At 31.5% G+C, this 26,967-nt stretch overlaps 1 long non-coding RNA gene and 1 other non-coding gene across 2 annotated transcripts in view; one reads left to right on the top strand and one right to left on the bottom strand.

Moving 5' to 3' along the window:
• The window catches only part of LOC141542482 (uncharacterized), a 550,972-nt gene that overhangs the window by 35,336 nt on the left and 488,669 nt on the right, over positions 1-26,967 (bottom strand). The window lies entirely within an intron of this gene.
• Positions 21,455-21,619, top strand: LOC141545270 (U1 spliceosomal RNA). Its single transcript, XR_012482952.1, has one exon. It is a non-coding gene; the product is annotated as a U1 spliceosomal RNA (small nuclear RNA).

Raw genomic sequence — 26,967 nt, 5'->3', positions numbered from 1 at the left:
GGATTTCTGAATTGGAGAAGATAAAAAAGTCTCAAGAAAATAGAATTTCTGAATTGGAAAAAGAAAATAATTCTCAAAAAAAATTAGGGAAATGGAAAAAAAATTCAATAGAGCAAAATAATTCATTTAAAAATGAAATTGGGCATTTACAAAAAGAACTAAAAACTGTGAAAGAAGAAAATAACTCCTTAAAAGTCAGGATGGAACAAATAGAAATGAATGATTCACAGAGAACCCAAGAATCAGTCAAACAAAACAAAAAAAAAAGGAGAAGCTGGAGAACAATGTCAAATACTTACTGGGAAAATCTATAGACCTGGAAAATAGATCTAGGAGAGATAATCTGCGGATCATTGGACTTCCCGAAAACTATGACCCAAAAAAGAGCCTAGATTCTATTTTACAGGAAATTATCAAAGAGAACTGTCCAGAGATAATAGAAACAGAAGGGAAAGTAGATGTGGAAAGAATTCATCGAACTCCTTCTGAAATAGACTTTAAAAAAAGAACACCACGGAATATAGTGGCTAAGCTGCAGAATTACCACACAAAGGAGAAAATCCTCCAAGCAGCTAGAAAAAAAAACAATTTAAATACCAAGGTGCCACAATAAGGGTCACTCAAGATCTGGCTGCCTCCACATTAAAAGATAGAAGGGCCTGGAACCTGATATTCCGTAAGGCAAAAGATCAAGGACTGCAACCGAGAATGAACTACCCAGCTAAGTTTAGCATCTTTTTCCATGGAAGAAGATGGTCATTCAATGAAATAGAGGAATTCTATATGTTTCTAAGAAAAAAACCAGACTTAAACAAAAAATTTGATCTACATCCACAAGACTGAAGAGAAACAGAAAAAGGTACACAGAACCCTTGAGAACTGTAACTCTGTTGTGGGTATATAAAAAGTATGCAAGGATAATTTGATTTTACTGATATAAAAGACAAAAAGGGGGGTGTAGTAAAGGGAAGGAGGTCGGTTCACAAAAAGGGGAAGGAATGATAAAAAGAGGGAAACTACAGCCCAGGAAGAGGCATAGAAAATACATCATGTCTGAGGGAACTTAGTGAGGGGGAGAATCATTGTGTGAATCTTACTCTCATCAGGAGAGGCTCAAAGTGTAAATAATTAACATATTTGTTTTTCAGAGAATTTTCTCTCACCTCATTAAAAGGGGGGAGAGGAAAAGGGAAAAGGAAAAGGAGAATAAGTGAAGGGATTTGGAGGGAGGGGGGAGGGATAATAAAAAAAAAGAGGGAGGGTTGTGCGTCACAAGGGGGGTCTGTAAATTAAATATCGGGGAGGGGGATCAGGGGGGTCAAGGGAAAAAAGCATAATCTGGGGATAATATGATGGCAGGAAATACAGAATTAGTAATTTTAACTGTAAATGTAAATGGAATGAACAATCCCATCAAACAGAGACGGATAGCAAATTGGATCAAAAAGCACAACCCTACAATATCTTGTCTACAGGAAAAACACTTAAAGCAGGGAGATACATACAGAGTAAAGGTAAAAGGTTGGAACACAGCCTATTATGCTTCAGGTAAAGCCAAAAAAGCAGGGGTAGCTATCCTTATCTCAGATCAAGCAAAAGCAGGAGTAGATCTAGTTAAAAAAGATAAGGAAGGAAACTATATCCTGCTGAAAGGTAGCATAAATAATGAAGCCGTATCAATACTAAACATATATGCACCAAGTGGTATAGCATCTAACTTTCTAAAGGAAAAGGTAAGAGAATTGCAAGAAGAAATAGACAGTAAAACTATAATAGTGGGAGATCTCAACATTGCACTCTCAGATTTAGACAAATCAAACCACAAAACAAACAAGAAAGAAATGAAAAAAGTAAATAGAACATTAGAAAAACTAGGTATGATAGACCTTTGGAGAAAACTGAATGGCAATAGAAAGGAATATACTTTCTTCTCAGCAGTTCATGGATCCTATACAAAAATTGACCATATATTAGGACATAAAGATCTCAAAATTAAATGTAGGAAGGCAGAAATAATAAATGTCTTCTTCTCAGATCACAAGGCAATAAAAGCTACATTCAGTAAAAAGTTAGGGGTAAATAGGCCAAAAACAAATTGGAAACTGAATAATCTCATCTTAAAGAATGACTGGATGAAAGAGCAAATTATAGAAACAATTAACAATTTCACCCAAGATAATGACAATGATGAGACATCATACCAAAATCTTTGGGATGCAGCTAAAGCAGTAATAAGGGGAAATTTTATATCTTTAGAGGCTTATTTGAAGAAAATAGAGAAAGAGAAGATTAACAAATTGGGCTTACAACGTAAAAGGCTAGAAAAAGACCAAATTATAAACCCCCAACCAAAAATTAAACTTGAAATACAAAAATTAAAAGGAGAAATCAATAATATTGAAAGTAAAAAAAAAACTATTGAATTAATAAATAAAACCAAGAGTTGGTTTTATGAAAAAGCCAATAAAATAGATAAACCTTCGGTAAATTTGATCAAAAAAAAAAGAAAGAGAAAATCAAATTGATAGTCTTACAAATGAAAAGGGCGATCTTTCCACCAATGAAGAGGAAATTAGAGAAATAATAAGGAGTGACTTTGCCCAACTTTATGCCAATAAATTTGATAACTTAACTGAAATGGATGACTTCCTCCAAAAATATAGGCTCCCTAGATTAACAGAGGAGGAGATAAATTGCTTAAATAGTCCCATTTCAGAAAAAGAAATAGAACAAGCTATTAATCAACTCCCCAGGAAAAAATCCCCAGGGCCAGATAGATTCACATGTGAATTCTACCAAACATTTAAAGAACAATTAGCCCCAATGTAATATAAATTATTTGAAAAAATAGGGGATGAAGGGGTCCTACCAAACTCCTTTTATGACACAGACATGGTACTGATACCTAAACCAGGTAGATCGAAAACTGAGAAAGAAAATTATAGACCAATCTCCTTAATGAATATTGATGCTAAAATCTTAAATAAGATATTAGCAAAAAGACTTCAGAAAATTATCTCCAGGATAATACACTATGATCAAGTAGGATTTATTCCAGGAATGCAGGGCTGGTTTAATATTAGGAAATCTATTAATATAATTGACCATATTAATAATCAAATTAATAAGAACCATATGATCATCTCAATAGATGCAGAAAAAGCATTTGACAAAATCCAACATCCATTCCTACTAAAAACTCTTGAGAGTATAGGAATAAATGGACTATTCCTTAGAATAATCAGGAGCATATATTTAAGACCTTCAGTAAGCATAATATGCAATAGACATAAACTGCAACCTTTCCCAGTAAGATCAGGAGTGAAACAAGGTTGCCCACTATCACCATTACTATTCAATATAGTACTAGAAACGCTAGCCTCGGCAATAAGAGCCGAGAAAGAGATTCAAGGAATTAGAGTAGGAAATGAGGAAATTAAACTATTACTTTTTGCAGATGACATGATGGTATACTTAGAGAACCCCAAAGACTCTGCTAAAAAGCTAGTAGAAATAATTCAAAATTTCAGCAAAGTGGCAGGATATAAAATAAATCCACATAAATCCTTGGCATTTTTATATATCACTAACAAAATGCAACAGCAAGAGATACAAAGAGAAATTCCATTCCAAACAAATGTTGAGAGTATAAAGTATTTGGGAATCCATCTACCAAAGAAAAGTCAGGAATTATATGAGAAAAATTACAAAACACTTGCCACAAAAATAAAATCAGATTTAAATAATTGGAAAGACATTCAGTGCTCTTGGATAGGCCGAGCGAATATAATAAAGATGACAATACTCCAAAGAACAAAGGTTCTGACAAAGGTCTCATTTCCAAAATATATAGAGAACTGACCCTAATTTATAAGAAACCAAACCATTCTCCAATTGATAAATGGTCCAAGTATATGAACAGACAATTCTCAGATGAAGAAATTGAAACTATATCCACTCACATGAAGGAGTGTTCCAAATCGCTACTGATCAGAGAAATGCAAATTAAGACAACTCTGAGATACCACTACACACCTGTCAGATTGGCTAAGATGACAGGAACAAATAATGATGAATGTTTGAGGGGATGTGGGGAAACTGGGACACTAATACATTGCTGGTGGAGTTGCGAAAGAATCCAGCCATTCTGGAGAGCAATCTGGAATTATGCCCAAAAAGTTATCAAACTGTGCATACCCTTTGACCCAGCAGCGCTACTGCTGGGCTTATATCCCAAAGAAATACTAAAGAGTGGAAAGAGACATATATGTGCCAAAATGTTTGTGGCAGCTCTTTTTGTAGTAGCTAGAAACTGGAAGATGAATGGATGTCCATCAATTGGAGAATGGTTGGGTAAATTATGGTATATGAAAGTTATGGAATATTATTGCTCTGTAAGAAATGACCAGCAGGAGGAATACAGAGAGGCCTGGAGAGACTTAAATCAACTGATGCTGAGTGAAATGAGCAGAACCAGAAGATCACTGTACACTTCAACAACAATACTGTATGAGGATGTATTCTGATGGAAGTGGAAATCTTCAACATAAAGAAAAACCAACTCACTTCCAGTTGATCAATGATAGACAGAGGTAGCTACACCCAGAGAAGAAACACTGGGAAGTGAATGTAAATTGTTATCACTAATATCTGTCTGCCCAGGTTACATGTACCTTCGTAATCTAAAGTTTATTGTGCAACAAGAAAATGATATTCACACACATGTATTGTACCTAGACTATATTGTAACACATGTAAAATGTATGGGATTGCCTGTCATTGGGGGGAGGAAATAGAGGGAGGGGGGATAATTTGGAAAAATGAATACAAGGGATAATATTATAAATATATATATATATATATATGTAATAAAAAATTATTAATTTTAAAAAATTAAAAAAAAGAAAATGGAGATATCAGTTAATAAATATTATTCACCAAACATTTATTTAACATCTAGTAAGTGTCTTTTGGTTTCCCACATTTTCTTTGATGATTGCCCATACCTGGGAATACTCCCTCTCCTCTCCTGCACTTGTTTACCTTCCTTGCTTCCTATAGGTTTCTAATGAAATTCTTTTCTCAAACGAAAGTCTTCCTTAATGACTTTTAAAATTATATCCTGTGTTCTACATATAGTTTGTTTGGAATATATGTGTTTGTATGTTGCTTTCCCTATCAATCTATGAGCTTTTTGCTTCTTTTTTAATATCCCAGTGGTTGGTTGGCCCTTTTATTTTATATAGTTATAGTAATTATATTATTATATAGTAGCCATTTATTAAAGGTCTATTGCTTGATTGTCAAAGTGTTAGATGCTGGATAAATAAATATAAATAAGAAATAATATTTTCCTCTTAAGTTTCCCTTTATTGTCAATAGCATAAAATAAAATATTACATACATATTTTATTTCATTGATGTATGTGCTCCTTCCCCACTATGGCAGTATCAATCTAAACAACAAGCATATTTTTAAGTACCTCTTACAAAATTTTATTTTGTGCCAGGGACAATATTAAACCCTGGGGATACAACTAGTTAAAAGTTAATAATGCTGGTAAAAAGTTTACCAAGATTAGCTTGTGATACTTTAAAGTCTTGGTGACCTTGACTAATGTAAGAATCATTCCCAAGTATAATTCATTGAACTATCCCATTATACCAAATGACAGGTCTGAGACTGAGGGAGTAGAACAATAGTAAGACCCAGAATCCGGAATCCAGATAGTTAGATAAAATGAGGCAGAACTTGTCTAAACAACACATTTTTTAATATCTAGTTGTGGTATTTTGAGTGTTTGCTTTGAAAATGACACTGATGAGTGCCATAGTATACGTTATGAGAGCTACTATAAAGGCATTGGAATACAAAGATCAGAGTTGCTAGGCTCTGTTTATACAGAGCTAAAAAGGAACTTTTTTTTATTATTCTTTGCTTATCCACACAAATTAGTAAAATAAGGAGAAAGACAAGAAAGCGAATAAGAAGGAAAAATGCTTTCCAACTAGCATTTAAAAATTTTTTTTCCTGGTAGACCAAAAATTTAGATTTCTTGCTTTTGTTTCTTAAAGATTTATAGTCTCCTTGATGTGTGTGAAGTCAGGGGCAATGCGGGAATTAGCATCCTCCAATGCAAAAAAATGAGGTGAATTATTATTTTAAAGCTCATTAAAGCATTTCCTATTTTATAATTTAAACATTGTTTTCACCTGATTTTAAGCTTCTATGGTCATACTTTTTGAGTGTTAGAGATACAAATATGAATATATTTCTATCTCCATATATATAAATGCATGTTTTTATAGAAATGATTAGCTATAAATATACATATACATATTTTATTTTATACCTATATATATATATATGTATATGTGTGTGTGTGTGTAGATATGTATATGGATAGATAAAGATATAGATATAGATGTAATATACAGAACAGCTGAACCAAATTGTATCTGGAAACCTAAATATTACATTGGAGTCAAATATTCAGGATGCTACATTGCACAGGCATTCATCTAGAGACAATAACCAGTAGCAAGTTTATTGGCAAATCAAAGAGGACTAAAGTACCTTGTATGAAGTAGCAAGTACTCAGTCAACTATATTCTCAAAGGTATATTTTATGTATGCTTTAAAATATATAGAACATCATACAGTTACAGCAAAGTGTTGTTTTTTGACTGCAAGGGAAAAGTTTTCCATGTTGAAGTTTATGAAAAATCCATCTAACAATTAAAGTTAACACAGTATAGTTTCATATGGGTTCACTCTTTAATAGGTATCTAGGATGAAGAAACAATTAAATAGAGGCTGAAGAGAGCTACTAAAAAGATTCATTACAGCAGCCAATCAAGTAAAGTCATTCAAACTTAATTTTCTTTTATATAATTCATATTATAAGAAAGGACAAACTAAATCATTTGTTTGATACAATTGCTAATTGATAAGAGGACTATAATGATCTCAATATATGAATTGACTGATCAGTCATCTTAGTTTATTAATGTTTAAATATTTACACTAATATGTATACAGATGTATATCTTGGAACATTTTTCTCTGAAAGGATGAAAAATGATACCATAACAGCTAATTTTTAGCTTTTGTTTTTTCATCAGAATACAAAAGTGAGAGAATATAATATGCATTTCAGTCTTCAAAAGTTAGGTTAATATATAATTTTGAAATTCTTATCCAAATTTGTTTGTAACATCACAATTATCAGGCTTCCTGCAATCCCTCTAGAGTATGTTTGCACAATTTAATTTATTATTATTTTCCAAACATATTTCCAAACAATTTCCAAATGTTTTTTTTTAATCTAACTCATTAATTATAGCGAAAATGCACTACCTCTGGAATCACAAAATTCCTGAGTTTGAATCTTACCTCTAAACCTTATGTGTTATATAACATTAGGCAAATTGTTTCATCTTGCTAAGTTAATTTTTTATTATCTATAATGGAGTTCATAGTACTGGACAGTAAAGCAATGAATAAGAGTATGACACAGCATAAATATTATTAGACATGTACTTGAGAGAAGACTGGTTTAAACATCTCATATAACACTAGGTACCTATATGATCATAGAAAAATTATTTAACATCTCTTTATCTCAATCTCTGCCCCCATCTTTAGATCTTTAGAATCTTTAGATCTTTAGATTTATATTTAGAATGAGAGTAAGGAAAACTATAGTTCCATCTTAATGGGTTAATGTAAAACTCCAATGATGTGAGGTTTATAAAATACTTTCTAAATCTTAAAGAGCTCTACAAATGTTATAGATTTCATAAACATAGATATTTTTGTTGTTGTTTGAGACATTTTTAAGTATGTCTGACTCTTCATGACCGAATTGGGGGTTACATATTTAAAATACTATTTAAAATAGTGGTTTATTATTCCCTTTGCCAGCTTATTTTACAGATAAGGAAACTAAGGAAAAGAGGGTTAAGTGAATTGTCCAGATTCACACAGCTAGCAAGTATATGAAGCCAGATTTGAACTCAGGGAGATGAATATTTCTTACTCTTGGTTTAACACTTTATCTGCTTTGCCATCTAAAGACTCAAAACATATTTATATGTACTTATAATTTTACTTCTACATTGAGAGTTTAGTGCACTACCTGAAAAGTAAGGAGAAATAAGGAAAATATTGCTTTTGTTAGCTTCCACATTTTCCTATCTGGTGCTAAAAACAAATACATAACTATCTGCATGAAGATTTATAGACTATTAGACCTAACAGGGACCTAAAAGATCTAATCATCACCCTGTTTTTATAGATGAGAAAACCAAGACCTAGATGAATTTAGTGATTTTTTTTTCAAGGCTATATTGTAATGGTATCACACAACCTGTCTATAAATCTAGGAACTGAATGAAAATCATTTGACATATATAATACAACTGGTTCTCTTTGTTTTGAATTAATAAAAGAGTGTCAATTCCCTAAAGATTTTCCTTCCACATACATAAGAATATGTGTGTGTGTGTGTGTGTGTGTGTGTGTGTGTGTGTGTGTGTGTGTTTGAGCAAGCACATGTTATTTTGAGTGTACTGGAAGTAAGAAGTGAATGTGGTACATAGATCTATAATTCTGGTGAAGAATCTCTTCTGCAAATAACAGTTACAGAAAATGGCCTAAAGGTAATGAGAGGTTTAGTTATTCTCTAAGGGTCACAGAGTTAGTATGTTGGAAAGGCAGGGTTTGAATTCAGGTGTTCTGACTTGTGTATTCCCTGTCCACTCTATAATATGCTTCTAGTACTGTATACAGTTGCCTTAATGAGTTATGTCTAAGTATCAACATTCCAAGAATAAGCTCCCCAGTTTTTCTTCCCCATAGGAAAGTCAGCACTCAGGTAGTTACATCAGCAGAAAGAACACACAATGCTGCCAATTTTAAAAGATATATCCTCAATTGTTATTTTATGTAGAGGGATCACCACTGTTTAAAGAGTAAAGGTTGAAGTGTAAGAGTTATTATAAAAAGTGCTGGCTGGACAAAGACATTTTATCTTTTTGTACCTTGCTCCAAAAATGGGATTTCCTCTCAAAGTCACCCTTAGTGATATATCAATAATATATAGTGAGTTTACATAAATCAATTAAACAAACAACCCATGTAAAGAATAGTAAAGACCTTGAAAACCATGCATTTGAATAACTGGGTCACAATGACAGTGGTAAATGAAATGAGAAAGATAAAAGATATATGGTGCCTGGGTATTGAGAAGGATGTGAGGGAATGTGGTTGAGGATATAAATTTAAATAAAATGGTGATATAAGATGGCAAATGTCACAAAAGTTACTAATAATAATAATAATTATGGTATCATAATTAAATTAACCAATATAATAATAATGTCATGATCTGGGATTTCACAATTTATGTATATCCCATTTGTAATTTATTTAGTTAATTAGTTTATTTGCTTAATTTAGTTAATAATTTAGTTATTAGTTAATTAATTTAGTTAACTCCCAACTCCATGTCTGTGTATGTATCACTCTAGATCTTTACCTCAGTTTCTTACTTTTTTTGACTTTTTTCAAGACAGCTCAAATTCTACTTACTGTAGGAGACATTTTCTACTTCTCCTAGTTGCTGTTTTCTCTCTTTTCAGATTCATATATATATATATATATATATATATATATATATATATATATATGCATATATACTGTCAAAATGTATAATTATAAAATTAATTTTAAAAAAAGGAAAAAAAAGGAAAAAGAAAACTTTGTGAACACTCTGCTTAAACAGAAAGGACATTGGTAATTAGCTCTTCTGGAATTTTGAGTTTCCATGACCTCATGTTCCTTATGCTTATTTTTTTTTATTAAAGCTTTTTATTTACAAAGCATATGCATTGGTAATTTTTCCAACATTGACCCTTTCATAGCCTTTTGTTGCAAATTTCCCCTTTTCCCCCACCCCTCCCCCATCTGACAGGTAGTCCAATACATGTTAAATATGTTGAAAACATGTTAGATCCAATATGTGTATATGCGTTTACACAGTTATCTAGTTTTGCAAGAAAAATCAGCTCAAGAAGGAAGAAAAAGAAACATTGAGAAAAAAATGCAAGCAAATAACAACAGAGAGAGTGAAAATGATATGTTACGTTCCATCCTCGGTTCTCATGGTCTCTCTCTGAGAGTAGATTGTTCTCTTCATTACTGCACAAGTGGAACTGGTTTGAATCATTTCAATGTTGAAGAGAGTCACATCCATCAGAGTTGATCATCATATAGTCTAGCTGTTGCCATGTATACTGCTCATTTCACTTTCCATCAGTTCATGTAGGTCTCTCCGAACCTCTCTGAAATCATCCTGCTGGTCATTTCTTACAGAACAATAGTATTCCATAGCATTCATATATCATACTTTATTCACCCATTCTCCACTTGATGGGCATCCACTCAGTTTCCACTTTCCTGCCACTACAAAGAGAGTTGTCAAAAACAATTTTTGCACATGTGGGTCCCTTTTCCTCTTTTAAGATCTCTGTGGAATATAATCCCAGTAGAAACACTGCTGAATCAGAGGATATGCAAAGTTTGATAACTTTTTGAGGATAGTTCCAAACTGCTCTCCAGAATGATTGAATCTGTTCCCAGTTCCAACAAAAATGTATCAGTGTCCCAATTTTTCCATATCCCCTCCAACATTTGTCTTTATCTTTTCCTGTCATCTTAGCCAATCTGATATGTAGTGATATCTCAGAGTTGTCTTAATTTTCCTTATGCTTATGTCTTACATACATTATATTTTAAGTTCCTTCCCACATTTCCCCCAACAAACACTTTGAGTATTTTTAGAAGAATATATTCCTTACATTGGGGGAAGTGTTTTATACTTATTCATTTTACTAAATCATTTGAGTATAATTTTTCCCCAAAAGATAATTGGATTTAGTGGCTGATTGTTAAGGGAAATCACATGAGTAGATATGTAACAGTTATCTTATTAGAAAGGCAGCTACCCCCAAATTTGCCATTAGAAAAGGAGGCAGTATCAGCCACCACCTGAATTCCCTTGTTTTTCTTTCAATTTATCATTTTATTCATCTAAGCATTTTTCTTCATTCTATTGATTTTGTGTTCTATCATTTCATAGAAAATCCAAGTTTTATTTAAACTTGCTGGGTAAAATTATCAGCTTAAAACAAATGTTTTACTGCAAATTTTTAGTTCCTTCAAAAGAATGGCTTATAGAAAACCTTTCTGGTCTAAACTATAACTTTGAAAATATGCTGCTAGCAAAAAACTTTCCAATAGAAAATGACCAAAAGGATTATCTGGTTCAAGTTTCTGAGTTCTAATCTAATCTGAAATGACATTGCTTAAAATCTCTGTCCTCTGAAGTTTCCATCCACCCAAATCTTCAAAATGAGAACAAAAATTAAAGCTCCTCCTTACTGATCTCTGCCTTCAGAAGGACATCAATAGTTGGAGCACATAATTGTAACATATTTCTCTTTTTGGGGGGAGGGGACAATGAAAAATATAAATTCATTATCATAGACATACTTTGGCACACTGCTTATTTCAAGATTATATATTATTGGAAGGAAGACTCTAGAGCAAATGCTGAAAAATAAAACTTTGGTAATAATTTGGTTCCTAATTGCAAATAGGCAAAATTTTACTCTACATCATTCGGACTTCAGTGAGTGAACTAGCACTGTATGTTAAGAAAATGTTCTCTGGGGTGCCCATCAATTTGGGAATGGCAAAAGAAGTTATGGTATAAGAATTGTATTATGATTATATAGGAAATACTGAGCAGGCTGATTTCAGAAAAGCCTGAGCTTTAAATGAATTAATACTGATTGAAGGAAGCCGAACCAGAAGAACATCATATAGTAGCAACAAGATTAAGTGATGATCAACTATTATACACTTAGCACTTCTAGGCAATATGATGATCCATGACAATTCCATTGGACTTGGAATGGAAAATGCCATCTGCATCCAGATAGAGAATTATGACATCTAAATGTAAATTGAAGCATATGATTTTCACCTTTTTCTTTGTCTGATTGTTTGTTTTTTCTTTTCATAATCTCCACACACACCTTTGTTATGGTTTTTCTTGCACAACAGGAGACATATATGTAGGTTTTTAAAAGTTGCACACATATAACTTGTGTCAGTTATGTCATAACTTGCTGTTAAAGGAGGGGGAGATAAGGAAGGGAGAGAGAAAAAATTGGAATACAATCTTATACAGAATCTTACAAAAGTGAATGTTGAAAAATATCTTTACATATATTTGGAAAAATAAAATACTATTGAGGAAAATTACTCATGAAGAAATCAAGGAAACAAAAATGGTGATAGGTGAAAAATATTTGGGTAAGGATCAATGCAAACCAAAACAAGTGATAATACTGAAATATATGAATACAATTTGGACTACAGAAATAGAAAAATTGACAAAAGATATATATATATATATACACACATACATACATACAAAATATACCTATACATATATAAACACATACATACACACATATGCATACATAGTACATGCATAAATATATGTGTATAAGTACACATACAGGGATAGAAAGAGGATTTAATGTGCACTAATAATATTTCCCTTTAGTTGCTTTCCCTTAGATGTTAGAATTATATTTGTATTATGAAAGGACTCTAGTTAGGTATTTTCTTTCTCAAAATTTGAGAATAACCTTTAAAATATGAATACTAATTATTCTTTAAATTTTGATGATAGACTTCCCCTGTGAATTGATTAGGATCAGAAAAATATTTACTTTTTTCCACTATTAAAGTTCCTATAGAGCTAAAATTGTATTTTCTTTTCAAGAAATGGGTTCAGATCTCTATCTGATTTTTTGACAATTTGTATTTTATATTTTTGAAGATATTCTTTAATTTATTTTTGGTTGTGTTCTTGAATTTATTAGTGAGTAAGTGTGTCTAATGTGTCATCAATGGTCTTTTATATTCTAGATTTTCCTTGATTTCAACATTTTATAGATTTGATTTTCTGTGCTTTTCTTTGTGTATGTATGTGTATGTGTGCATGTGTGCATGTGCTCTTCTTTTTAATCATATTAAAAGATTATCAAATTTATTAGCCTCTTGAAAGTATTAGATTTTGGTTTTATTATTTCTTCTTTTTTATTTCTAATTTATCAATTTGCTTACTAATTTTCTATACTTCCTTTTTTGGGGCTTATTTTAAATTTATTCAATTTTTTTTTAAATTCTAATTTTTAAAATTAATTATTTATTAAAATTATTTTTTTAATTTTTAAATGTATCATTGTAAGGATATACTTATAAATATTGTAATATGGAAAGGAAATACTTGTTATATTTCTAAATGAAGAATCCAATAAATTGAAAGAGCAGATTAATATGTTACTATTATTTGTGATAAAATAACAAAAAGTAGCATTCTGACAAATTGTATTTTTAATTTTGTTGCTTCAAGGAATTAATTGTTATTTTGGAAATGAATGTTTTCTTTTGCATTTTATGCACTTAATTTTTTTGAATAAATTTGCTAAACTGGAATATGAGCTTTTCTAAATATGAGGACATTAGAATGTACTTGGATTATGTTTCTTTACAAAATGACCAATTAAATAGAAAGCCAAAAAGTCTTTCTCATGATTTATTTAATTAAGTATAATCATTGGTTAAAATAAATTTAATAATTCAAAAAGATAATCTTTTATATCAATTCTCTTTATTACTTTGTGAGTGGTTCATTTTTTTCTAGAAATAATATCAATAAGAGAAAGGAAAGTGTTTTTTCATATATCAATATACATACATATGTGTGTGTATGTGTGTGTATATACACATGTATAATCATATAATTCTTCACCACTCCCCATAGTGGACCAGTTTCTTTTGCCTTGAAATACTATTTATCAGTATTTTTCAGTAGTAAATATAAGGACTCATTGACATAAAAATTATAATTGCTTCCTATTAATTTAAACAAAATTAATTTTAATTATGTTAAATATCAGATAGTGACTAGTTCAACATATCTTAATTATTAGGAAAGTCAAAATGCTAGGCCATTTGATGAGGTGGAAATGAAACTGACTTGTTGTGGTCTAATGACATTTCTTTTTCATGGTGAAAAGATAGAATTTTTTTTTTTTTTTTAGAATTTTTTTCCCCACAGTATCTATGCATGAGTAATTTTTTTTATAATATTATCCCTTGTATTCATTTTTCCAAATCATCCCCCCTCCCTCCACTCCCTTCCCCCAATGACAGGCAATCCCATACATTTTACATGTGCTACAATATAACCTAGATACAATATATGTGTGTAAATACCATTTTCTTGTTGCACATTAAGTATTAGATTCCGAAGGTATAAGTAACCTGGCTAGATACACAGTAGTGCTAAAAATTTACATTCACTTCCCAGTGATCCTTCTCTGCGTGTAGTTATTTCTGTCCATCATTGTTCAACTGAAAGTGAGTTGGATCTTCTTTATGTTGAAGATATTCACTTCCATCAGAATACATCTTCATTCAGCATTGAAGTGTACAGCGATCTTCTGGTTCTATTCATTTCACTCAGCGTCAGTTGATGTAAGTCTCTCCAAGCCTCTCTGTATTCCTCCTGCTGGTCATTTCTTACAGAGCAATAATATTCCATAACCTTCATATACCATAATTTACCCAAGCATTCTCCAATTGATGGACATCCATTCAACTTCCAGTTTCTAGCTAAAACAAAAAGAGCTGCCATAAACATTTTGGTACATACAGGTCCCTTTCAACTCTTTAGTATTTCTTTGGGATATAATCCCAATAGCAGCAATGCTGGGCCAAAGGGTATGCACAGTTTGATAACTTTTTGGGCATAGTTCCAAATTGCTCTCCAGAATGGTTGGATTCTTTCACAACTCCACCAACAATGTATCAGTGTCCCAGTTTTCCCACATACCCTCCAACCTTCATCATTATTTGTTCCTGTCATCTTAGCCAATCTGACAGGTGTGTAGTGGTATCTCAGAGTTGTCTTAATTTGTATTTCTCTGATCCGTAGTGATTTGGAACACTCTTTCACATGAGGGGAAATAGTTTCAATTTCATCATCTGAGAATTATCTGTTCATATCCTTTGACCATTTATCAATTGTACAATGGTTTGATTTCTTATAAATTAGGGTCAGTTCTCTATATATTTTGGAAATGAGACCTTTGTCAGAACCTTTACTTTTAAAAATATTTTCCCAATTTGTTACTTCCCTTCTAATCTTGTTTGCATTAGTATTGTTTGTACAGAAACATTTTAGTTTGATGTAATCAAAATCTTCTATTTTGTGATCAATAATGATCTCTAGTTCTCCTCTGGTCATAAATTCTTTCCTCCTCCACAAGTCTGAGAGGTAGACTATCCTCTGTTCCTCTAATCTATTTATTGTCTCATTCTTTATGCCTAAATCATGGACCCATTTTGATCTTATCTTGGTATATGGTGTTAAGTGTGGATCCATATCTAATTTCTGCCATACAAATTTCCAGTTTTCCCAACAGGTTTTTCAAAATAATGAATTTTTATCCCTAATGTTGGTATCTTTGGGTTTGTCAAAGATTAGATTGCTATAGATGTACCCTTTTTTGTCCTTTGTATCTAATCTGTTCCACTGATCAACTGGTCTATTTCTTAGCCAATAACAAATGATTTTGATGACTGCTGCTATATAATATAGCTTTAGATCAGGTACACTTAGACCACCTTTATCTGACTTTTTTTTCCATTAGTTCCCTTGCAATTCTCGGACTTTTATTCTTCCATATGAATTTTGTTGTTATTTTTTGTAGGTCATTAAAATAGTTTCTTGGGAGTCTGATTGGTATAGCACTAAATAAATAGATTAGTTTGGTGAGTGTTGTCATCTTTATTATATTCGCTCGGCCTATCCAGGAGCACTGAATGTCTTTCCAATTATTTAAATCTGACTTTATTTTTGTGGCAAGTGTTTTGTAATTTTTCTCATATAATTCCTGACTATACTTTGGTAGATGGATTCCCAAATACTTTATACTCTCTACATTTGTTTGGAATGGAATTTCTCTTTGTATCTCTTGCTGTTGCACTTTGTTGGTGATATATAAAAATGCTGAGGATTTATGTGGATTTATTTTGTATCCTGCAACTTTGCTAAAATTCTGAATTATTTCTAATAGCTTTTTAGCGGTGTCTTTGGGGTTCTCTAAGTATACCATCATGTCATCTGCAAAAAGTAATAATTTAATTTCCTCATTTCCTACTCTAATTCCTTGAATCTCTTTCTGGGCTCTTATTGCCAAGGCTAGCATTTCTAGTACTATATTGAATAGTAATGGTGATAGTGAGCAACCTTTTTTCACTCCTGATCTTACTGGGAAAGGTTCCAGTTTATTTCTATTGCATATTATGCTTACTGAAGGTCTTAAATATATGCTCCTGATTATTCTAAAAAATAGTCCATTTATTCCTATACTCTCAAGAGTTTTTAGTAGGAATGGATGTTGGATTTTGTCAAATGCTTTTTCTACATCTATTGAGAAGATCATATGTTTTTTATTAATTTGATTATTAATATGGTCAGTTATATTAATAGTTTTCCTAATATTAAACCAGCCCTGCATTCCTGATATAAATCCTACTTAATCATAGTATATTATCCTGGGGATGATTTTCTGAAGTCTTTTTGCTAATATCTTATTTAAGATTTAAGCATCAATATTCATTAAGGAAATTGGTCTATAATTTTCTTTCTCAGTTTTCGTTCTACCTGGTTTAGGTATCAGTACCATGTCTGTGTCATAAAAGGAGTTTGGTAGGACTCCTTCATCCCCTATTTTTTCAAATATTTCATATAGCATTGGGTCTAATTGTTCTTTAAATGTTTGGTAGAATTCACATGTAAATCCATCTGGTCCTGGGGATTTTTTCCTGGGGAGTTGATTAATAGCTTGTTCCATTTCATGGGACTATTTAAGCAATTTATCTCCTCCTCTGTTAATCTAGGAAGCCTATATTTTTTGAGGAAGTCATCCATTTCACTTAAGTTATCAAATTTATTGGCATAAAGTTGGGGAAAAGTAACTCCTTATTATTTCTCTAATTTCCTCTTCATTGGTGGAAAGATCCCCCTTTTAATTTGTAAGACTAACAATTTGATTTTCCTCTTTCTTTTTTCTGATCAGATTTACCAAAGGTTTATCTATTTTATTGGCTTTTTCACAAAACCAAGTCTTGGTTTTATTTATTAATTCAATAGTTGTTTTTTTTTTTTTTTTACTTTCAATATTATTGATTTCTCCTTTTAATTTTTATATTTCAAGTTTAATTTTTTGTTGGGGGTTTTTAATTTGGTCTTTTTCTAGATTTTTAAGTTGCAAGCCCAATTCGTTAATCTTCTCTTTCTCTATTTTCTTCAAATAAGCCTCTAAAGATATAAAATTTCCCCTTATTACTGCTTTAGCTGCATCCCAAAGATTTTGGTATGATGTCTCATCATTGTCATTATCTTGGGTGAAATTATTAATTGTTTCTATAATTTTCTGTTTCACCCAGTCATTCTTTAAGATGAAATTATTCAGTTTCCAATTTGTTTTTGGTCTATTTACCCCTAACTTTTTACTGAATGTAGCTTTTATTGCCTTGTGATCTGAGAAGAAGGCATTTATTATTTCTGCCTTCCTACATTTAATTTTGAGATCTTTATGTCCTAATATATGGTCAATTTTTGTATAGGTTCCATGAACTGCTGAGAAGAAAATATGTTCCTTTCTATTGCCATTCAGTTTTCTCCAAAAGTCTATCATACCTAGTTTTTCTAATGTTCTATTTACTTTTTAAATTTCTTTCTTATTTGTTTTGTGGTTTGATTTTTCTAAATCTGAGAGTGCAAGGTTGAGATCTCCCACTATTATAGTTTTACTGTCTATTTCTTCTTGCAACATTCTTAACTTTTCCTTTAGAAAGTTATATGATATACCACTTGCTGCATATGAGTTTAGTATTGATATGGATTTATTATTTATGGTACCTTTCAGCAGGATATAATTTCCTTCCTTATCTCTTTTAACTAGATCAACTTCTGCTTTTGCTTGATCTGAGATAAGAATAGCTACCCCTGCTTTTTTGGCTTTATCTGAAGCATAATAGATTCTGCTCCAACCTTTTACCTTGACTCTGTATGTATCTCCCTGCTTTAAGTGTGTTTCCTGTAAACAACATATTGTAGGGTTCTGATTTTTGATCCAGTCTGCTATCTGTCTCCTTTTGATGGGAGAGTTCATCCCATTCACATTTACAGTTAAAATTACTAATTATGATTTCCTGCCATCATATTATCCCCAGATTATGCTTTTTCCCTTTACCTCCCTTGACCTTCCCCGATATTTAATTTATAGACCCCACTTGTGACGTGCAGCCTTCCCTTTTTTTAGTATCCCTCCCCCCTCTCTCCAAGTCCCTTCCCTTATTCTCCTTTTCCTTTTCCCTTTTCCTCTCCCCCCTTTTAATGAGGTGAGAGAGAATTCTCTGAAAAACAAATATGTCAATTATTTACTCTTTGAGCCTCTCTGATGAGAGTAAGATTCACACAATGTTTCCCCCCCTCTCTAAATTCCCTCAGATATGGTGTATTTTCTATGCCTCTTCCTGGGATGTAGTTTCCCCCTTCCCTTTACTACACCCCCCCTTTGGTTTCAAAAAGATTGAATTCTAAGATAAAGATAATTTATGAAGGACAAAGCTTTCTACCTTGTTTCATAAGAACATTATAGTGTTTCAAATGTTCATTTTTATTTCTAATTCATTTGTTTACATTTGTTGATTTCTGTCATCCATGAATTGATGATGATAATCACTCAAGTAATCTCATAATATGTTTGAAGAAATGGGCAAAGAAAAGAAGAATGAGATAACACAGATTAGAGGGGAATGCTAAAGATAGTTTATAAAAATGAAAAATAACAGTAATTAATCTGGTTTATGACAGATTGTGGCATAAATGTAAACTCAGATTTTGGGGATAACAAAAATAAAGGAGTCAAACCTCAAAGCAAATATGAATGCCCATCAATTTAATAATAGCTGAAAAATGTGCTATATAAATAAAATTTATACTACTGCACTATAAGAAATAACAAATATGAAGAAATCATGAAAAACCATGGATACTGATATGACATGCAAAAGACATGCAAACATTAGTTGTTCATCATGACCCTAGGGGATAGATAATGAGGTATTCCTTCTCCCTCTTAAAAAAAAAAAAAAATCCTGTGCATTCATTTTCAGATGAAGGAACATTGTCCGTTGATTTCATTTTTAGTGCTCCAAGGTACACTGAGGTGCAAATGAAGTACTAATAATGCTTAAAGGCATTTTACAACTTATAGAATAAAACAAAATAATGAGGACTTACACGTATGCTGGTGTAGTGGAATATTGATTCTTGATTTCTAAAAACGTATCCTGAATATACCCTTAGTGGTGAGAAATTGATTTCAGGTGGCGCGCTCTAAAAATCACTCTTTCAGCACTACTTTTTGGAATGTTGTGAGGAAGCATAAAGCAAAGAAGAAAATATTTGGCACAACTTTATTATGACAGATTAAGCATGAAATGTTGGAGTCGTGGAACATGAAACTTCTTTAATTCTTTACTAGTAAATGCTATCTCCACAATAGAAAAAAAGAGAGCCTGATAAATTGCATTTTTCTTCTTACATAAATTAAAAAGAATTGACCAAGTTGTAAAAAGAGACAAGGGTGAGGAATTATTCCCATTATATTAGGTCATTCCCCCATGACCTTTTCACTTCTTATAGGTTTCTAACTAAAAAAAACTAAACATAGTAGTTAAGAAAAAAAGCACTACATTTTCTACATGAAGGTTATGGTTAGGGTAAGAATTTTATTGTTACAAAAATGTCTAATGTTAATTTTACCTAGTTATGAATATAACCATCAATGAAGTTTTTTTTGTTTGTTTGTTTGTTTTTTGTTTGTTTTTTTGTTGTTGTTGTTTTCCCCTCTCTTTGGAGAAGGATGATTTTTAACAATAGGGTAAAATTTTGAGGAAACAAAGAACATTCCTAGTACATGTCCAGAGAAAGGAAAAAATGTTTCATTTTCTCAGCTCTTTTTCTTTTGTAATGGTATTTCTTATAATGTGATAGAATAATTTGATATAACTGAAAGATTGTGAAATGCCTTATTTCAGAAGTCACTGGGGTTGGCTGGACAATCTTTCTATTGAAAGCTTGGATTGAATAATTTGTAGATGTAGAGTACAACTTTTCTATGTATGAAGTGAATTTTGTTTCTATTCAAAGGCATATTTGTTAGGAATTAAATGCCACTATTCCCTTTTACCTAGTTTTCCAGGGATAGAGAACTGGTTTGAAGAAAGAGAAAAGTTATTTTGGGGGTCAGATAATATTGACTGTCATTTTTATATCATATTTCAAATTCAACTTGGGGTGATGTCTGTTAAAAGTCCTAATATTCATTTGCTTATTGGTCATTATAAAGCCAATAATCCTAATCATAATCATAATAATAGAAAATGATATATCATAAAAACTAATATACAAACAGAAATGATTATGGCACTGAAACATCTTGGCAATAAAGGCATTTGACAGTAATTGGAAGCTTCTGCATACTTCAGAGTTTAATCACCCACAAAACTGTTTATTACCATGTATATTCCTCTAACAAGAACATTAGCCTCTTAATGTGCCCCTTGGAAACCCAATGAACATAACACCTTGGCAGTACTCTCTCCTCTCTCTAAATATCATTATCTAATAGTGACCTAGCTTCATAAGACCCAGATCAATGGTAGACTGGACAATCTATGAAATCTGAAATTAGAATAATTAGCATTTGATGCAAAATAATGCCTCTCACCTCTAGGAACAGATTTGGCAGAGACATAGGCCATAAATAAGAGAATAATTTCATGTTTGAAATGGGTTCTAAAGCAATTGATAAATAGTGCATGTCTGCTTAACAATAAAAGTCATAATTTAAAAATGAATCTAAAATATTTTATTCAACTACATCAAGTAAAATGTTTTTGAACTACTATAGTTTTATGCAATGTAAAAGTCTGAAGAAAAAGGCACTACAATTACTAGATGATCTTTGTAGCTGATTTATCAAGTTTCTTTTTCCCAGGAATAAAGAGGGGGAAAAAAAGTTCAACTAGCTTCCTTTGTTTCACCCTCAGAAAATGTATTTGGGAGGGAAAATATGGAGAGTGGTATGAATCTATGATTTTATCAATGTAGAAAAGTCTCAGAATGAAAATCCATTCCAACAATGTGAAATGGCTACTTATCTATAACTTCTAGTGATAGAGATTTGTCTGTGACACAGAACTAGAATGTGTCAAATGGAAACTTAGAATTTTACCTGGCAGGGGTGATTTCATGATCATAAAAGTGGTTTCCCCAGGGAAAGGCTTATCCCTTGCATTCCAGATAGGTTGACCCCTGTGATTTCCCCAAAAGCAGGAAACTTGACTCTATAATCTGGGATAGTTTTTGTAAAAATTCCAATTCATCTTGCCATGTTACATGTTATTTCTCAGGTAGCTATATTACAGTATCAACAGTATTATTTAGAAATCTGCACTAAAGTCCAAATAAACATTGTGTCTGTTTTTGAATGAATCAATTATATGTCAAAATCATATGCAAAATAATTGTTGCATATATTTATCTAACACATTTTTTAAGGGGGAGGTTGAGGTAGTGCCAAACAGCTACAAAATATTGGCTAATATTTGTAAGAAATTATAATTGGGAAATTGGTGACATGTTTTTTGTTGATACTGCCAATGTCCCTGATAAGTGTTAATTTAAATGAAAAATTGTATTTTTTCCTTCATTATTGCCATTCTCACTTGAGAGTATTAAGATAAGATAGAAGGCTTTAAAAATATTATCCAGAATAAAATAAAGAAGAGAAACATAATCAAAGAATTTCTTATTTTTCTCAGTGATGGAGGTTAGTACGAATTTAATGAATAGGCACAAACCTATATATGGCCTCAACAGGAATTTTTAGGCAATTAAGCTTGTTAAGAAGCTAACTCTAATAATAGCCAATCATTAATTAATGTTTAAATGTTGTGAAAAATGCTTCATTAAATTCACTATTCATTTGATTAATATAAGCTATTTTGTGTGAATCTATACATACATTTATGTACGTACACACACATATATTAATATATCTATATCTATCTATCTAAGATTTCATGCATGTATACATACACACCCTTAAGGATTATATAGTGGCTAATAAATATAAATAAATTAAGTTAAAAGCTCTAGGCATTAGCTGTACTCGATCCAAAATTATATTATAAAGCAGTGGTTACCAAAATTATTTGGTATTGGCTAAGAAATAGACTAGTTGATCAGTGGAATAACTTAGGTTCAAAGGACAAAACAATTAATAATGTTAATAATCTAGTGTTTGACAAATTCAGAGTCCCCAGATTTTGGGATAAGAACTCACTATTTGACAAAAATTACTGGGAAAATTGGAAATCAGTATGGCAGAAAGTAGGCATTGACCCACAATTAACACCATACACCAAGATAAGGTCAAAATGGGTTTATGACCTAGGCATAAAAAATGAAATTATAAATAAATTAGAAGAACACTGCATAGTTTGCCTCTCAGACCTATGGGTGAGGAAGGAATTTATGACCAAAGAAGAACTAGAGATCATTATTGATCACAAAATAAAACATTTTGATTGTATCAAATTGAAAAGTTTTTATACAAACAAAACTAATGCAGACAAGATTAGAAGGGAAGCAATAAATTGGGAAAACATTTTTAAAGTCAAAGGCTCTAATAAAGGCCTCATATAGAGAACTGAATCTAATTTATACGAAATCAATCCATTCTTCAATTGATAAATGGTTAAAGGATATGAACATGTAATTCTCAGACAAAGAAATTGAAACTCTTTCTAGACATATGAAAAGATGCTCCAAGTCATTATTAATCAGAGAAATGAAAATTAAGACAACTCTTAGATACCACTACATTCAGTCAGATTGACTATGGTAAGTCAGATTGACTAGGGTAAGAGAATGCAAAATGTTGGAAAGGATGTGGGAAAACTGGGACACTGATATATTGTTGGTGGAATTGTGAATAGATCCAGCCAATCTGAAGAGCAATTTGGAACTATGCTCCAAAAAAAAAAAAAAAAAAAAAAAAAAAAAAAGGCTATAGGCATAAAGATCATGAAATGAAACTCTCATTTAATCTCCAAATATAGTTCTCTGAGGCAGAGAAGCCCTTCTTATCAATTTTGTTTGTTTGTTTGTGTGTTTTTTGTTTTTACCAGCCCATGGCTAGGCCATGACATAATTAATTCCTAGATCATTCAGAGTTCAATAAAAACTTATGGTTCCTCTTCTTGTCTAGTACATTGACAATGGAAAAATAAGATGTATCACAGTGTTCTTAGTGCTCTTCAGTCCTTGAGTTTCCCTTTTCTGCATTAGTTTTCTTTCTTACTTGTAGGCAGCATTAGAAACTGTTATAACTTTACTGGATACTTTACTATGGATCTAAGATCCATAGTGTGAGTACTTTCCCAAAGGAGCTAGCACTCTCCTTATACTAATATCACTTCAAAGTAAAAAAGCAGGGGTAAAAGAAATAGGCGGGTCTGTATCAAACCATCATTCTATCTTTCAAAACTCTTGTCCCTCTTTCAAAATGTCTGCCCCTTGACTGTTGGGCCCTTTATTTGGGTATGTTTCTCCTTTTTGGAAAGCACCATACTTGGTACACTTGCAAATACATTTAGAATTGTAGAAATATAACACTTGGTGTATTTTCAAATATGTTTAGAATCATAATTATAAACATATTTGCAACTATACCAAGTGTTATATTTTAGAGCATACAGTAATGTTGAAGTCATCTAATCCATCCCCTTATCATAAGTATGAGCATTCTTGAACAATGATCTCCTAAATTACCCTTTAGGACTTCCAATATTGAGGAACACATCATTGACCAAGGCAGCTTTATTCTAATTTCTGGCAGGTCTAATCTGAGACAGTAGTAAGTTATATTGTTTGGGTATCTTACTCTATTTAGACTTCTCCATGATCTGTTAATACCTGTATGTTTCTAATCTAAGTGTATATAATTTATTTTCCCAAGAATATCTGAGAGTAAATTAAGTAGAGGATATATATATATATATATATATATATATATATGTATATATATATATATTATATATATATATACTTACATATATATGTAATATATGCATATATAATGCATCAGTATATATACATATATAACAATATATACATATATGCATATATGTACACATCAGATACACATATATACATGCATATATATATGTATATATATATATATATATATATATATATATATATATATACATATATATATATGGGAAAAATAGGCACTATCTTCCCTGAAATACTGGCAGAGAGGAAAAGATTCATTGGTTGAGACCCACAATAACCTACAATATGCAATGCATATATATAATATAAAAGGCAAACAGATCAATATAAGGTTAGATTTCTTTTAGATTAGAACATCAAAAGTTGGAATTGAGTGCCTTAAAGGATTTCTTAATTGTGTACATCTTCAAGTAGAGCTCTGAGGATCATAGATCAAGAACGATCATACTTCAGGCAAGACATTGGTTTAAAAGAATTTAAAATATTTAATGTTTTATATTATTGACAGAATATATGCATGGGTAATTTTTTACAACTATCCTTTGCACTCACTTCTTTTCTGATTTTTCCCTCCCTCCCTACATCCACTCCCCTACATGGCAAGCAGTCTTATAAATATTAAATATGTTATAGTGTATGCTAGATACAATATATGTGTGCAGAACCGTACAGTTCTCTTGTTACCCGAGAAGAATTTGATTCAGAAGGTAAAAATAACCTGGGATGAAAAAAATGCAAATAGCCCATATTCATTTCCCAGTGTTTCTCCTCTGGGTGTAGCTGATTCTGTCCATCATTGATCAATTGGAACTGAATTAGATCTCTTTGTCGAAGATATCCACTTCCATCAGAATACAATCTTCATATGTGAAGTGTATAATGATCTCCTGGTTCTGCTCATTTTACTCAGCATCATTTCATGTATTTCCAAGCCTCTCTGTATTCATTCTGCTGGTTATTTCTTACAGAACAATAATATTCCATAATATTCACATTCCACAATTTATTCAGCCATCCTCCAATTTATGGACATCCACTGAGTATCCAGTTTCTAGCCACTGCAAAGAGGGCTGCCACAAATATTTTTGCACATAAAGATCATTTTTCCCTTCTGTAAGATTTCCTAGGGATATAAACCAATGGTAACACTACTGGATCAAAGGATACGCACAGTTTGATAACTTTTGGGGCATAATTCTAAATTGCTCTCCAGAATGGTTGATTCATTCACAACTCCACTATCAATGCATCAGTGTCCCTATTTTCCAGCATCCCCTCCAACATTTGTCATGATCTCTTCCTGTCATTTTAGCCAATCTGACAGGTGTGTAGTGGTATCTCAAAGTAGTCTTAATTTGTACTTCTGTAATCAATAATGATTTGGAACACCATTTCATATGAGTAGAAATAGTTTCAATTTCATCATCTGAAAACTGTATGTTCATATCCTTTGACCATTTATCAATTGGAGAGTGGCTTGATTTCTTATAAATTAGAGACAGTTTTATATATATTTTGGAAATGAGGTCATTATCAGAAGTTTTAACTGTTAAAAATGATTTTCCTTCTAATCTTGTATGCATCAGTTTTGTTTGAACAAAAGACTTTTAATTTGAAGTAAACAAAATTTTCTATTTTATGATCAATAATGATCTCTAGTTCTTCTTTGGTCACAAATTCCTTCCTCCTCTACAAGTCTGAGAGGGAAACTATCCTATGTTCCTCTAATTTATTTATTATCTCATTTTAAATACATAAATCATGGACATATTTTTAAATTTTTTTATTTTTAAAATTTTTATTTTTTTAATTTTTTTAATTTTTAAATTTTTTACTTTTTTATTGTAATCATGGACCTATTTTGATCTTATCTTGGTGTGCAGTGTTTAGTATGGGTCAATGCCTAGTTTCTGCCAAAATAATTTCCAGTTTTCCCAGCAGTTTTTGGCAAACAGTAAATGCTATTCCCAAAAGATGGGAATTTTGGGTTTCTCAAACACTAGATTGCTATAGTTATGCACGATTTTGTCCTGTGAACCTAACCTATTCCACTGATCAACTAATGTATTTCTTAGCCAATACCAAGTGGTTTTGGTGACCACTGCTTTATAATATAGTTTTAGATCAGGTACATCTAGGCCACCTTCATTTGATTTTTTTTTTGTTCTTCCATATGAATTTTGTTGATTTTTCTAGGTTATTAAAATAGTTTCTTGGGAGTCTGATTGGTATAGCTTTAAATAAATAGATTAGTGTAGGTATTATTGTCATCTTTATGGTATTCACTAGGCCTATTCAAGAGCATTTAATATTTTTTTTCCAATTATTTAAATCTGACTTTGTGTGGAAAGTATTTTGTAATTTTGCTCATATAATTCCTGACTTGCCTTTGGTAAACAAATTACCAAATATTTTATGCTATTGACAGTTATTTTGAATGGAATTTATCTTTGTATCTCTTGCTATTGGATTTTGTTAATGATGTATAAAAATGTTGAAGATTTATGTGGACTTATTTTGTATCCTGCAACATTTCTAAAATTGTGAATTACTTGTAATAACTTTTTTGTTAATTCTGAAAAGAGTGATAATTTGGTTTCCTCATTACCTACTTTAATTCATTTAATCTCTTTTGCAACTCTTATTATTTCTAATA

The sequence above is a fragment of the Sminthopsis crassicaudata genome, chromosome 5, assembly GCF_048593235.1.
Source record: "Sminthopsis crassicaudata isolate SCR6 chromosome 5, ASM4859323v1, whole genome shotgun sequence".
In the NCBI taxonomy this organism is placed as follows: Eukaryota; Metazoa; Chordata; class Mammalia; order Dasyuromorphia; family Dasyuridae; genus Sminthopsis; species Sminthopsis crassicaudata.
The sequence above is the reverse complement of the archived record's forward strand: the minus strand, read 5'-3'. Positions and strand labels throughout refer to the sequence as shown.